Here is a 13,170-nt window from a genome sequence, read left to right as displayed (position 1 = left end):
CGCCCGAGCCGCTCTAGTCTACGCATGTGCCCCGAGAGCCGGCAGCCTCGGGCCAATCAGCCGGCTCGGAGCGTTCAGTTCGAAAGTAATCGGAGCGGTGCGGGGCGGGGGTGGAAAGATGAGTGCGGCCGTTAACGGTTCTGGGGGCGGCGGCGTTCTCTGCCCCTTTCCCCACGCGACTTCGGGAGAGTTGCCTTTGCGGCAACGGCTTTCAGTGAAGTTGAAAGAGAGACCCCTGGGTGTTCGCTAAAGCTTCAAGCCTTTCTAGATTCTCCTATTTTAAAGGAGGGGGGAAGCAACGAAATGAAAAATGCCAAACCAGACACACAGCATAGCATAGCGTAACACAGCGTAGCATAGGCAGCCCAACTCTGAGTTTGCATCATGCGACCAGAATAACTTCCTAGTGGTGTAGCCGCTTTTCGTTTGGTTTTGCCAAGGGGGCATTCCAGTGCAGGTTTACACGGAAAAATGGTTGCGGGATGCTAAGAATTGGGCTTCTTTCTGTCTTAATCGTGCATCGGATAGCGCCTTAACTGTGTTTGGGAATATAGCTGGTTTCGATTTATGAGCACCAGCCAACGCCTATTAATAGCACACAGTAAATAAGCACTTTAAGGGAAAGGAGAGTGGGGGAGAATTAACTCTGCACTTTTGCTCTGATTTACCTCACCTCAACAGAATTTCAGAATCCTTTACTTCAGCTGGACTGTTTCTACAACCAAAAGGGTCCCATTTTTATGGAGCAGAACTAGAAATACTCGAACGCATTGTGTCCGTGTATAAACTGAAAATGCAAACAATTTAAACTCGCCAGCATTATTATTTGATATGAGCAAGACACAAACTCAGGACATCTGATGACAGGAACTGGTTTGGTTCCCAGTAGGTGGAAACCAAAGTTGGCAAGGTGATGTAAACCCAAGTTGGCTATACGGGGAGAGCTGGACTTGACTATTAGGAACTGCCTCCCCTTCTTTCCTCCCCTAAAACTCAAGCTGGTATTCTAGGGGACCCAGCACTGCAGCTCTGAAAGAGCAGAAGAGTTGCTGAAATGGGAACTAAGCAGCTGTTATCTGTTTGCTCACCTACGTTCCTGCAGATGCCAGTGAGGTACAGCTCAATAGGTATAACTTTCATTGGTTCAATCATGCAATAATTAATACATAGCTAGGCCAGAGAAAAATCCTGTTTTCTAGAAATCAGCATGTGTGCATCCTTGAAATGTAGTTGAACCTAACCAGGCACCATTCCAGGGAGGGCTAGTTGACTCTTGACAGATAACAGCAGCACAAACAAAGGGCAATTCACACCAAGCCACCCCATCCTCCTCCCCAGTATCTTTCTGCTTTGGTATGCAGACGGGAAATATCAACCATTGTAACTTTTTACTTCTGTAACCTATTAGAAACTGTTAGTTGTGCTATGTGTAACCCTTTAATGATGAATGTATAAAAGGGCCACCTGCTCAGGTGTTCCACCTGGAATGATTCACTGGCAGCCAGTTATTCTTGAGAATAAATCTTTTAAAAGAAAACCTTCCCTTGTTCTCTGTTTTGGGCATATGTACACCAGGACACAGACCATTTGGTCTATACCAGGAGAGTGAGATTGGATAGAGAACCTGAAGAGGGAGATCTGCTGGGCACTGGTCCCCCTCTCCCTGCTGCTCAGCTGAATGGTGGGAAAGTGGCACAGGCTGCCTCCCACTGGGCCCCGAAGTCTTCTTGCCACTCTGGCTAAGGGGCTTTGTAGCCTTTCAGATTGATTGTGGTTTAACACGTGCAGGTTTAGATAACACACTAAGTTATGGTGGGTGAGCAGGGAATGCTGATTAAATTTGCAGTTGATACAAAACTGGAAGAGATAGCTAGAACCCTGAAAGGCAGAAACAAAACTAAAAGTGATCTTGATAGGCTGCAGCACTGGGACTGAAATCAACCTAATATAATTTAATAGGGACAAATTCCAAGTTCTACACCTAGCAAACAGGAATCAAATGTACAGTTACAAGATGGGGGACAGGTTTGCAACAATTGATTTGACACATGCGTATTTCCATGTATCTATCCATCTGAACTACCATCACTTTCTCTTAGGTTTTCAATTAGTGCTTGACCTCTTTGTATGATGTAAAATGCAAAAGAGCATTTTTGGTAGCTAACAGCATGGATCACATTGGAAGATAAGCAAGTGTATGAATCATTGATGATGTAGCTGACAGATGTAGCTCCTATAACAGTGTTGCTGTTGAATAGCTGCTTTAGGTTGGACTTTCTCTAAGCAAGAGCTTTTTTGCTCTACCATGCAAGCAAAGGGAGAACACAGACCAGGAAACTAAGATGGTATGGTAGTGTGTTATGGCCAACCTGCAGTGATCCACTCATCCAGACCCTATACATTTCATCTTAACAAGGTCCAAGAGGAAGAAATCTCCATTCAAAACTTAATATTGTCAAGTATTGTAAGGGTGTAAGAGATAGAAGCTGACAGAATCCTGAACGCATAAAGCAAAGATTGAATTGAGATAAATAGAACAAAGACTGGTCAAGGAACATTCAGAAGAAAAAGAAGGATTTGAGAGTAAGCGTAACTGTGGAGGGAAAGAGTGAAATACCCCAGTCAAAAGTTATTACTATAGACTGTTTTATTTACTTAAGGAAATACGTTATTGAGCATCTCGAAACCAATACATGCATATGGTAGACATGTCATGAGTGGAGCCAGCTGGGGCTGAGGGGGGTCAGACTAGATGGCCTGGGAGACCCCTTCTGACTCGCTCTGTTTCTATGTTTTAGGTTTCTATGTTTCAGTATGCCTGTTGTACAAATAAAGTTTTATTTTGTTTATTGTTAACTTAAGAGTCACAGGCTGTTTGAATACTCATCCTCGGTCCGAGTCTCATCCTCGGGACCACATAGTCCAGTGAAGGAGCCTTGTAAGTTGGACACAATACTGAGAGTTTGACTGATAAGATTGGGATTAAATTCTTAGTGGCAGTGAAGTGGCACTTAGTGGAGTGTGCTCGTGATACACAGACTATGTACTTTGGGTGTGAAAGAGGAGAAGACCACAAGGGGCATGCCATGTTGTAGGTCATGCAAATGATGATTTGACACCAAGGCTGTATATGCAACATGCTGAGCAAAACCTTAACTGCTGGGCTTTGCTATGGATACAAAAGGCTGCAAAGAAGTCCGGCACAAAAGACCTCAGTGGAATCCTTGGCTAATACAGTAGGACCTTGACTCATGAACTTAATCTGTTCCAGGACTCTGGTTGTGACCCAAATTGGTCGTGAGCTAAGTTAAATTTCCTCATAAGGTTCAATGTATATAAGGTTAATCCGTTCTGCAACCATTGTTTAAAAAAGAAAAATGTGAAGCAAAGTGACAACAAAGATCGTGGCCATCTCCCCCCCGCCCCCCCCCACAGCACAACCAAGATCACGCCTGTCATCCCTGCAGGCACCTGTCATCCCAGCATGCTGGGGGGTTGGGGGGAGAGACGGGCAGGATCGTGGGTGCACTGGGGAAGAGATGGGTGCAAATGGTGTGCAGGGGGAAGGAGAGATGGGCACGATCTCAGCCATCTCCCCTCGCCCCCAGCATGATCACAGCCATCTCCCCACATGGGGGTGGGGAGATGGCCGCGATCGTGCTGGTTGGGGGGTGGGCTGGCCGAGATTGCGCTCGTCTTTCCTGCAGGAGCACACCCGTGATCATGCATGCCTTCCCTGCACGAAAGCAACTGTGATTGCGGCCATCTCCCTCCCCCCCCCCCCGAGTGGGGAGATGGCCACGATCGCAGTTCCATTCGTGCAGGGAAGACGTGCATGATCACGGGTGAGCTGCTGCAGGAAAGACAGGCACAGCACAGCCGTGGAGGAGATGCCCGAGATTGTGTCCGTCTTTCCTGCAGGAATGCGCCTCTAATCACATATGCCTTCCCTGCATGAACGGAACTGTGATCGTGGCCATCTCCCCACTTGCGGGGGCGGGAGATGGCTGCAATCCTGGTCGCCACCCAATGAGGAGTTCGCGACCACGTCAAAATTTTAATGAAATTTTTGTTCATGACCCAATTTGTTTGTGAACCAAGGTGTTCGTGAGCCGAGGTACCACTGTAATTGCTAAAGGATGAGAGGACTGAGTTTGTTTTACTGTTGGTGGTGGCAGCAAGTACCGGATGCCTCTGGTCATCAGGCCTTACATTCACAGTTGGGTGCCCATGGGCATCAGGTCACCACACAGTGATCGAACCCTTGCAGAATGGTGAAATTCCTTTGTCTTTTCTTTGTGGCAAAACCCAGTGGATCTTGATTTTGCATTTACTTCCTGGAGTTCTATGAAATTTTCAGATTTTGTGTTTGGCCAGTGGTGCACATATATTTGTTGGTAGAAGGTTAGGTGAAGGTGGTGAGATCCAGTGTCTATCCTTATGAGGAGATACTATGTGGTGCCTCTATATTTGTAAGACTGCAAGAAAACCGTTTTCCACTCAGCTCAGGCCATTCTATTTTGCGACTATACTTTTTGGGTGGAACAGCACTGTAGTCACATTTCAGCAACTACTGAACTGTATATATGAGCAGCTAATGAGCCATGCATTGGGTCTTTGTCAAGAATTTGCTATGGCTTACAAGAATGATGTAATTATTTTCAGTACCTTGCAGGTTGCTCATAACATAGAAGCAAGGAAAATTCAAACGCCTTGCCATTTGCTGGCCAGCCTATTATTTTTTTAAAAAAAAGAACATTAAATGGGGTTTTCTAAGTAAATTGGATAATGAACTCTGAGCATTTATTTATTTATTTATTTATTTATTTATTTATTTATAACATTTCTATGCCACGCCCATCGCCGAAGCCTTGGGGTGGCTCTCATAGAACAAACAATCAGGCATAGAATGATATTAAAAATTTGGAGTTTTCAAATTAACATGCTGGTTCATAAACATGCTGGTTCATAAACTAATTTCCCAGGCTACTTGCAGTCAACTTTAGTGTTCAAGGATCCAACACCTAGGTATAGAGGCTCATATCCATGGAGAAATGAGGAACTTCTGAATCTCCTTCTTGGAATCAGCAACCAGACATGCAGTCACAGTGAGTTCTGTGTTCCTTGAGGAGTCATATAAGGTTTGTTTTTTTAATGGGATCAAACCAGGCATTCCTTGTGCTCAGTGTCAGCTTTGGGTGATGTTGTTGCTCATGCTTGTGGCAGGGCCCAGTCATTTTTAACAGGGAACAAACAGTGTAGAAGCCAAGCCAGAGCTTGCAGGGTAGAAGTGCTAGAATCTTTAAATATAACAATGTCATCTGCTGGCAGAACCCCTGGACATTCCTGTTTCCTCAGAGCTTAGCTGCAGTCCTCCCACTAGCAGGCTAAAAAATGGATTTTCCCAGCAGCAATATACTATTATGGACTATCTCTGATGTAATGCAAACTATTTTAAGGTGGCTTAGTCTTGAATGGGCAATTGAACCATTGGCTGTATAAAACACCTGCTCCTGGCAAAGATGCAAACTGCTAAAAATTGCCTTAGTTAAAATGTAGAACACAAACACAATTTTATTTTTTTTAAATGATCCTATATTTAAAAAATTATGAATATGCTAACACTAAGTGTGCAATTTGAACTAAGGTTCACAAAATCTGAACCTTAGAACCTGTTTTTAAAGCCCAAGCACACCCTTGGGGGTAAGTGAATTAATAAAAAGCTGTATTCTTGAGCATATGCAGAGTGCATTTCCATTAACATGGGATGCTTCAAAGTGTTTTTGCTTGTCATTTTCACTCTGTCAACACCCTTCCTTCATCCTTTTGAATGTAAACCACTGTGAATGAGCTGTGAAAGGAATGTCTGACATCCTTGTCTGACACCTTTATGGACCAGATGTGTTAAAACTTGAATAGTCTTTATAAGCTTTTTCTTCCATTTTACTTTTATTGCCATGTAAACTTTGCTATCCTTAAATACATGCAAGCTTACTTTTTCAGTATAAATCTATGTCTCAGAGTCATTCATGCTGAAACCTATCCATACCTCCTTGGCCTATACAAGTAACATTTAATTAGAACTTGCTCTAGAATAAATGTACATTGGATTGTAGTCCCAGCAAAACAAACTTATGCATGTCTACCAAGAAATAAGATTCACTGAGATCAAGAAGTCCTATGCTTTGGTAAACATTTATAGCCTAAGCATGCAGTGCTATGCATATGTAACAAGGCAGCAAGACCCCTGAACACAGTGTGCCTTCTCAGTAAATATGCATGGAACTCCACTATAAAATTTTGTAACTCCCCCTAAATATGAGAGTTCTTTTATATGAGATGCTGAGAAAATTGCTTGTAGCAGCTGCATTGAGGTTTTAACATGTTTTGTTTTTGACACTTTGTACATTGTCTGTCATAAATGGTGATTACTGAAATATACAAAATAAACATAATTAACATGTAAAAGGGGAAATAGATGAAATGCTTCTGTTAAACACACACAGAGAAACACACACTGAGCAAGGTCACACATCATGACAATGCACCTTGACAATAAGCCATGGTTGGTTGGTTGGTTGGTTGGTGTGCAAGCAACCCATGCTACACCTGACAGATGATCAAGCTCACTATGGGTTATTGGCCCCCTCTCTTCCCATTGCTTCCTCCTTCAGTCTTCCTGCAGGTATCCCAGGGGATACTGTGAGAGGTCGAGTTTGTATACCTCCTCCCCACTGTAATTGTTAGCTATTTGGGCTCACCATATTTTTCCTCTACTTTTTTCCTTCCCTGAGATTGCAAAAACTAACTTTCATAATCCCCATTTTGACAGTGACAGTCACTTCAGTGCCCCAATGGCATCTTGGAGGAGATGCTAATTATTCTAAGCATTTTTAAAATTATCACCCCCTTGTTTATTAGTGTTTTATTTTTACAGGAACATTTATTTGAATATGTGTAAGCAAAAACACACTATTTCTATAGCACCGCAACAGGCAACATGGTCCCCACAGGTACAGAAAATTTCACTCCTTTCTTCAAGTGCCTATGGAGATTCTCTGATAATTTCTAAACAATCAGTGCTATTTAATCTGCACTAGACTTGTTCCAAGTGGAACATGCAAGCAAAGATGCAAATAACACAGAGAACCCCCTCTCCTGGACACTGTTGGAAAAAGGATCTCAACAAGAGATACGCTATGTAACATTGACTGACAGTGTAATCTACCATCTGTTACACAGATAATCCTCCAGACTTACTAAGTGAAAGATCACATGTATATTTTCTCTATGAACTAGAGTATTTATAATTTATTGAGTCTTGTTGAAGCAAAAACTCAAGCATACTGAGAGCTGTCTGCTAAAATAACCTTGAACAAGCAAATAGTGATATAAATTTGCCACTGTGTTATAAATAATGATATGCTTATCTTTCCAGAATACATAAACATGTGTCTATCCTGATAAAATTAAATTTATATTTTATAGCCTGTCATGTAAACATCTGGGAAATGTCTGGAATTGTGTCTGGAAAGTTAAAATCTGTTCATGCCTCCCTAAATTCATTATGTTTTGATAATACAAGCCAATTGTTTCCCTTAACAATTGTTGCCATCTGACAATTGTTTTCCTGGGTGTCTATATATAAGAAAAGTTGCTATATTAAATGTATTTTCTGTGAACAGGCTCATCTTAAGCATAGCTCCACTAGATTTTTCTAACTTTCCTTTCTTTCATACTCTGTCTTCTCCATCTGCAAAGATTTTTAAAACCCCATTTCTGTGCCATACATAGTGTCGTTTTATTTTATTCTCAAAATTACACTTTGGTAGGCTACAAGTCACTAAGTTGAGAACAATGAACAGTAGCCAACACTAGCTCTACACTCACCATAGCATCAAGTACTAGCGCTTCCTAAAGCAACCCCAGAAACTAATGGAAATGTTTATTTCTGGAAAGAGACAGGTCAGCTGAGCTAAAGCATTTCCATTTGCTGCAGGATCTGCAAGCTTTCCATTGTGCTAGCGGTGGGTCCTGCTATACCACAGTGAGTATTATCAGGCTAATTTCTGAAATATGAAAATATATATCCTGAACCCATCTGATAAGAACTAAAAATACAACTTATCTGACAATACAGTATAATCTATTGAGATATAAATAAAATTTAATCTTGTTAACTGCAATAGGATTAAATTATTAAATCCTTTCAATGGATTATGGATCAAATTGTAAGTAAGCAAATTTACCTCTATGGGAAAATGAAATTTCAGTCTCATTTTCAACTCTTCCATCTCTAACTTAATAAGAAGTGTAGCAGTGTTTTCATACAATGTTCATCATATCAATAATTATTACATATCCATTGTCAAGTATGAATGGCCATTTGTAACTATTAATTTAACAAACTTTTAATGCTGTCCTAGACACTTATCACTGTGTGAGCCCAGTACAATCAATAGCATATAGTTCAGTTCTACTATGATATGTTTAAACATATCTATGGTCCTTCTTATACTTGCAGCTCACACCTCATCTCACACATCCTGCCAACTAGCCTTGTGAGATCAGGTCACTCATAGATGAAAATATATCTTGGGTACATCTTGTTCAAGGTCTTCCAGTGATTCAGGGCTGAACAAACATGAAAGCTCTGCTCTCCCAGCTCCATGGGTTGTATCTCCTTAATAGGAATCTTTCTACACATGTCAATAGACTGAAATCTATATGTGTGTTATAATCCACAGACTTCCTTGTGAAGAAAATAAATAGGACAAAACTATCTGGGTCATAGCCTTCTATCGGATAAATGTATATCTTTATAGACATGGTACAAAAGTTTTTTCCTCAGGTTCTGTACACCTATTGGACACTTGTGTCTCATCAGAATTGAATATTGTAACAGATTTTTCAGAAACTCAGGAAGTCAGAAAGTAACTATTCTTATTTGTGGATGCATGCATTAACATCATATAGACATTCCTTTCCATGACCATGGAGGCACTCTTTTTAAGCTGCTGCAGTTATAGGAACTGGTTATTCCCATAATATCATCGAGACACATGGATAACTCAGAAAAGGCTTAGATAGCTTGGGCGTAGAAAACATGCCTAAATAAGCCCCTTGTTTTTGTTTACTGTTCAGCCTTGCTAAAATGCTATCACTCAGTTCGTAGAATGAATGTCTTTGTAAGGAACATAACGTTACCCGTTTAGTTTTCAGCAGAAGAGGTGAAATATGCAATCATTTCTTAGAATGATAATTGCATTGGGTTCAGTCAGAGTACAAGAATCTGGAGCAGACTTTTACTCTGCATAAAAGCAGAGCTGACCAAAGTTGAGTGAATACAGTGGAACAAGTCACTGCTTGCACCTTGATACACTTGGGTTGTCAACAATTCTGAAGTGTACATCAACTGTTAGCTTACAATAAGAAAACTTAATAAGACTATCTAACACAGTAAATCAAAGGATAGCTAAAGATATACTTTTTATATTTTCCCACCTCTCAGTTTATATTTATATTACAATAGACATTTGCTCCAATTTGTCTCTTCTTTCAAAAGCCTTTTTTCTCTTTTAATATGCTTTTAATGAATAAAGCACTCAGTATTTAGATAATTTTGTAGGAGAATATCTTTAGTTGATCATCATTTTATAGTTTTGCCAAGGAAGGTGGTGCAGAAGTTTGCTTCCTATCTATGCTACTGTTTCTTGGGCACTGAGTTAAGGCACAGTTGGACATATGTTTCTTTACGATTTTAAAAATATTATAAATATCACAAGGCCACATTTGTTCTTACCATGTACATTATGATTGTCATGTTACTACATGCTATCATTATCACATTGAGTTGAGTAATGCTCAAGATCACTCAAGTGGGTAGCTTTCTGTATGTCTCCAATTTCAATGGAATTCCTATGCAGTCTTTAAAAAGTCATACTTTACATTGTATAGACCTTGTATACAACTCTTTGTCTGTTGAGGAGAGTACAGGAGGTTGATCTGTGTTCTGTTGAAGCACTGTCAGTTGAATTTATTTCTGAAAAATATACCCTTGCAGCAGTCAACACTGAGCAAAATGTACTTCTGGCATGGGCAGACAAGGCATAAAAATACTGTGATATAAGTCAGGAATGGAATACTTACAGGAATGGAATCATCATGAAAGGAAACACTATTTTAAAAATGTTACAGAACTCTCCAACCATGCACTGAAATGTATGCTAAGTTCCACCTTACAAAGAATGTGCAAAGCCATTGAAATGAACCTACTAATGAGCATGACAAAACCTGCAAATGTTCACCTGTTTTTTTTAATAATGGGATACTACTTATTTTGTCACTGATATGCTAAAGGAATTCAAAGAGTCTCTCCACAGTCCATTTATACTAGTCAGAATCTGTATGGTGCCTTATATTTAACAATTGCCTTATATTTAAACATACTATATATATAGAGAGAGAGAGAGAGAGAGAGCATGTGTGTCTAAAATGTGTTTGATTTCTTAAAGGAGATATATTGACGATGAAGTGTGTGCCTAGCAAGTTTATTCTGCTACTATGGGGAGGGTGTGTGCCCCAGATGAGCTAATGAGGAATTAATGACACTCTGCATATGCTCATTGGAACTTTCTTAGGACGTTTCAGCCTGAATTTTGACACAGTAAACATAATCTGATTCAGACAGATCCCACCTTAGAAAAGGATACCAGGACCTTAGGTTAAATGAAAATGTGGGTTTAACCAAGCTACCTAAATATCACATCTCTGAAGGAGACCCTTTAGTGTGAAGAGTTTTTATTGACGTGGGAAATCCCTCCTTTCCACGTCCGCTGTGTCATTTTCTCTGCCACTTCCCAGGAAGGTTTATGCTGTAATTAATCTCTGTAAGATACCACTAGACTTCGCTGTTTTTGCTGTTAAACACATTAATAAGTCTATCCCTCCAAAATAGAGGACATCCACCCCCGGAGGGATTTTAAAGGGGCCACTTGTTCAGCACTAGCAGAGCCCGGTCTTTTTGCCTCCCCGCCTCCGGAAGGAGAGGAGCGCCAGTCCCCGGCAAGAGAATTGGGCGGGAAAAGCGAGGCGCTCCTCTCTCCCCTCACTCCCTCCGGCTGCTGCCAGTCACGCTGTGCCTCCGCAGGCTGCAGGCCGAGGTTCTCCCGGGCCGCCTGGGCGGCGAGAGGAAAGCCCCCGCCCCCGGGGCTCGTCGCCTGCCATGGAGACGGCGAGCAGCCTCACTGACCTGCGGCTGCGGCTGATGCTGCGGGCGCGGCCCGGGCTCCGGCGCGAGGGCAGCCTGGCGGCCGCGCTGGCACAAAGCATGGCGCTGGCGGTGTCGGGCACGGCGGGCGCCTACCCCAGCTGGGTGCTGGCGCAAAGCGACGAGGAGCAGCTGGTGCTGGGGGCGTCCTGGGTGATAGGCCGGGTCGACCCGGATCCGGACTCGCCGCTCCTGGGCCCGGGCGGGGCCGCCCTCATGTACGGAATCGCGCTCTGCTGCCTCCTCAGCGTGCTCACCGGCTCGCTGGCCTTGACGCTCGACTTTCTGGGGCGGAGGCGGCTCCGGGCGGCGGCGCCGCTCCTGCACGGGCTCACCGCGCTGCTGATCGGCTGCGCGGCCGCGCTGGGCTCCTGCCTGTTGGGGCAGGTCCGCGCGCAGGTCCGCACCGAGCCGGAGCTGCGCGGCTTCTCTGTGACGCCCGGGCAGAGCCTTTTCCTGGCTTGCCTGGCCTGCGCGCTGGCGGCCACCGCCACCGGGCTGAGCTGTACCTCCCCGGCCCGGGTGGAGCCCGCGCGATCCTCGTGGGACTTGGGGCGGTTCCAGCGGCCAAGAGTCCTGCAGGGCAGCGGCAGCGGCAGCAGCGAGGTGTCGCCTGAAAGCTCCCCGCCGTCGGCCTCCACGTTGTCTGAAGGCTTTTTTCTGCGCGAGGAACGCAGCTTCGCGCCGGCGCAACAGGCCGACAGCCTCGCGCGGAAAGCGGGTCCTGACTTGGACGACGCGCCGACCGATCATTTATTGAGACGGCGGCCGCAGCAGCAGCAAGCAGACGAGGGCCACAGTTCAGGGGTGCTGCCGCAGTCGAAACCCGAGGGGAAAGAGAGCTCCTTGAGAAGCTATTGGAATTCCACTATCATGCTAGCGAGGGGCTTTTTCCAGGGGAATGAGGGACCACCTGCCGCTCCACCAGTAATAGAAAATAGCCTAGAGAAAGGCTTAGAAAGTGCAGCTGAACAGGAAGCTCTTTTTTCTGGAAGGCCGTATTCCGAGCTTCAAGTCCATCTGGAGCCAGAAACCCATAGAGTAATTTTGGAAGAAAAAACCTCTAGTTTCTGATTACATCTTTTTGGGAAAGCAGGACACAGACCCTGCTGCTACACTGGAGAAGTCCAAGAAAAAGGCTAAAGCTAATTCCCACTGAGAGGCAATCAAATATTAAATAGTCCTCTGCTGATAAGGGGTTTTTTTTGGGTATTGGATAAACAAATCCAATACCCAAAGAAAAAGCAGGGGCAGTTACTATGCCTTATTGGAAAAAAAATCATGGAGGAATGCTAAGTTAATCTTGCTTTGAGGGGCACTGCCTTAGAAAAGCTTATTTCTGAAAAATACCCACTTTTCACCTAGCTACTCAGTGTTCGTCGATTCCCATAATCCCTGACCATTGATCATATAGGCTGAGACTTAGAGGAGTTGGAGCCCTCTAACTTTTTGAACTACATGTTTCAAGTGTAGTGTGCAATCTATTAAAAATTATATTTTCCTCACTGCTGCAATCTAGAAGGGAAAAATAAAAACTTCTGTTAGAACCACTTGCCTAAAAGCAGGCCTAGGAAGCCTCCAGCTATCGGTCTGACAAATGGATAATGAAAGCAAACACTTGTATACAGGTTTAACATTCCATTTAAAAGCCCACCTTAAAATAGACTCCTAAAGATGGAAAGCAATCTCCTCTGAATGAGTGAACTAAACAACAGAACTCATATTTTAATGCAATCCTAAAGCACGTGATATAATACTGATAAGCTTTCATTTTTTAAAATGTTTTGCTTACCTTCCCATTTATTGTAGTTAAGTCTAACTGTATATAAATTTAAGTAGTGGTTTGCCTCCTGAATTAGGAAGTGCTGCAGAAAAAAGCTCAGAGAGATAGCCAGATAAGC

Source organism: Varanus komodoensis, unplaced genomic scaffold (assembly GCF_004798865.1).
Source record: "Varanus komodoensis strain SLA01 unplaced genomic scaffold, ASM479886v1 scaffold28, whole genome shotgun sequence".
NCBI classification, from domain to species: domain Eukaryota; kingdom Metazoa; phylum Chordata; class Lepidosauria; order Squamata; family Varanidae; genus Varanus; species Varanus komodoensis.
The sequence above is the reverse complement of the archived record's forward strand: the minus strand, read 5'-3'. Positions refer to the sequence as shown.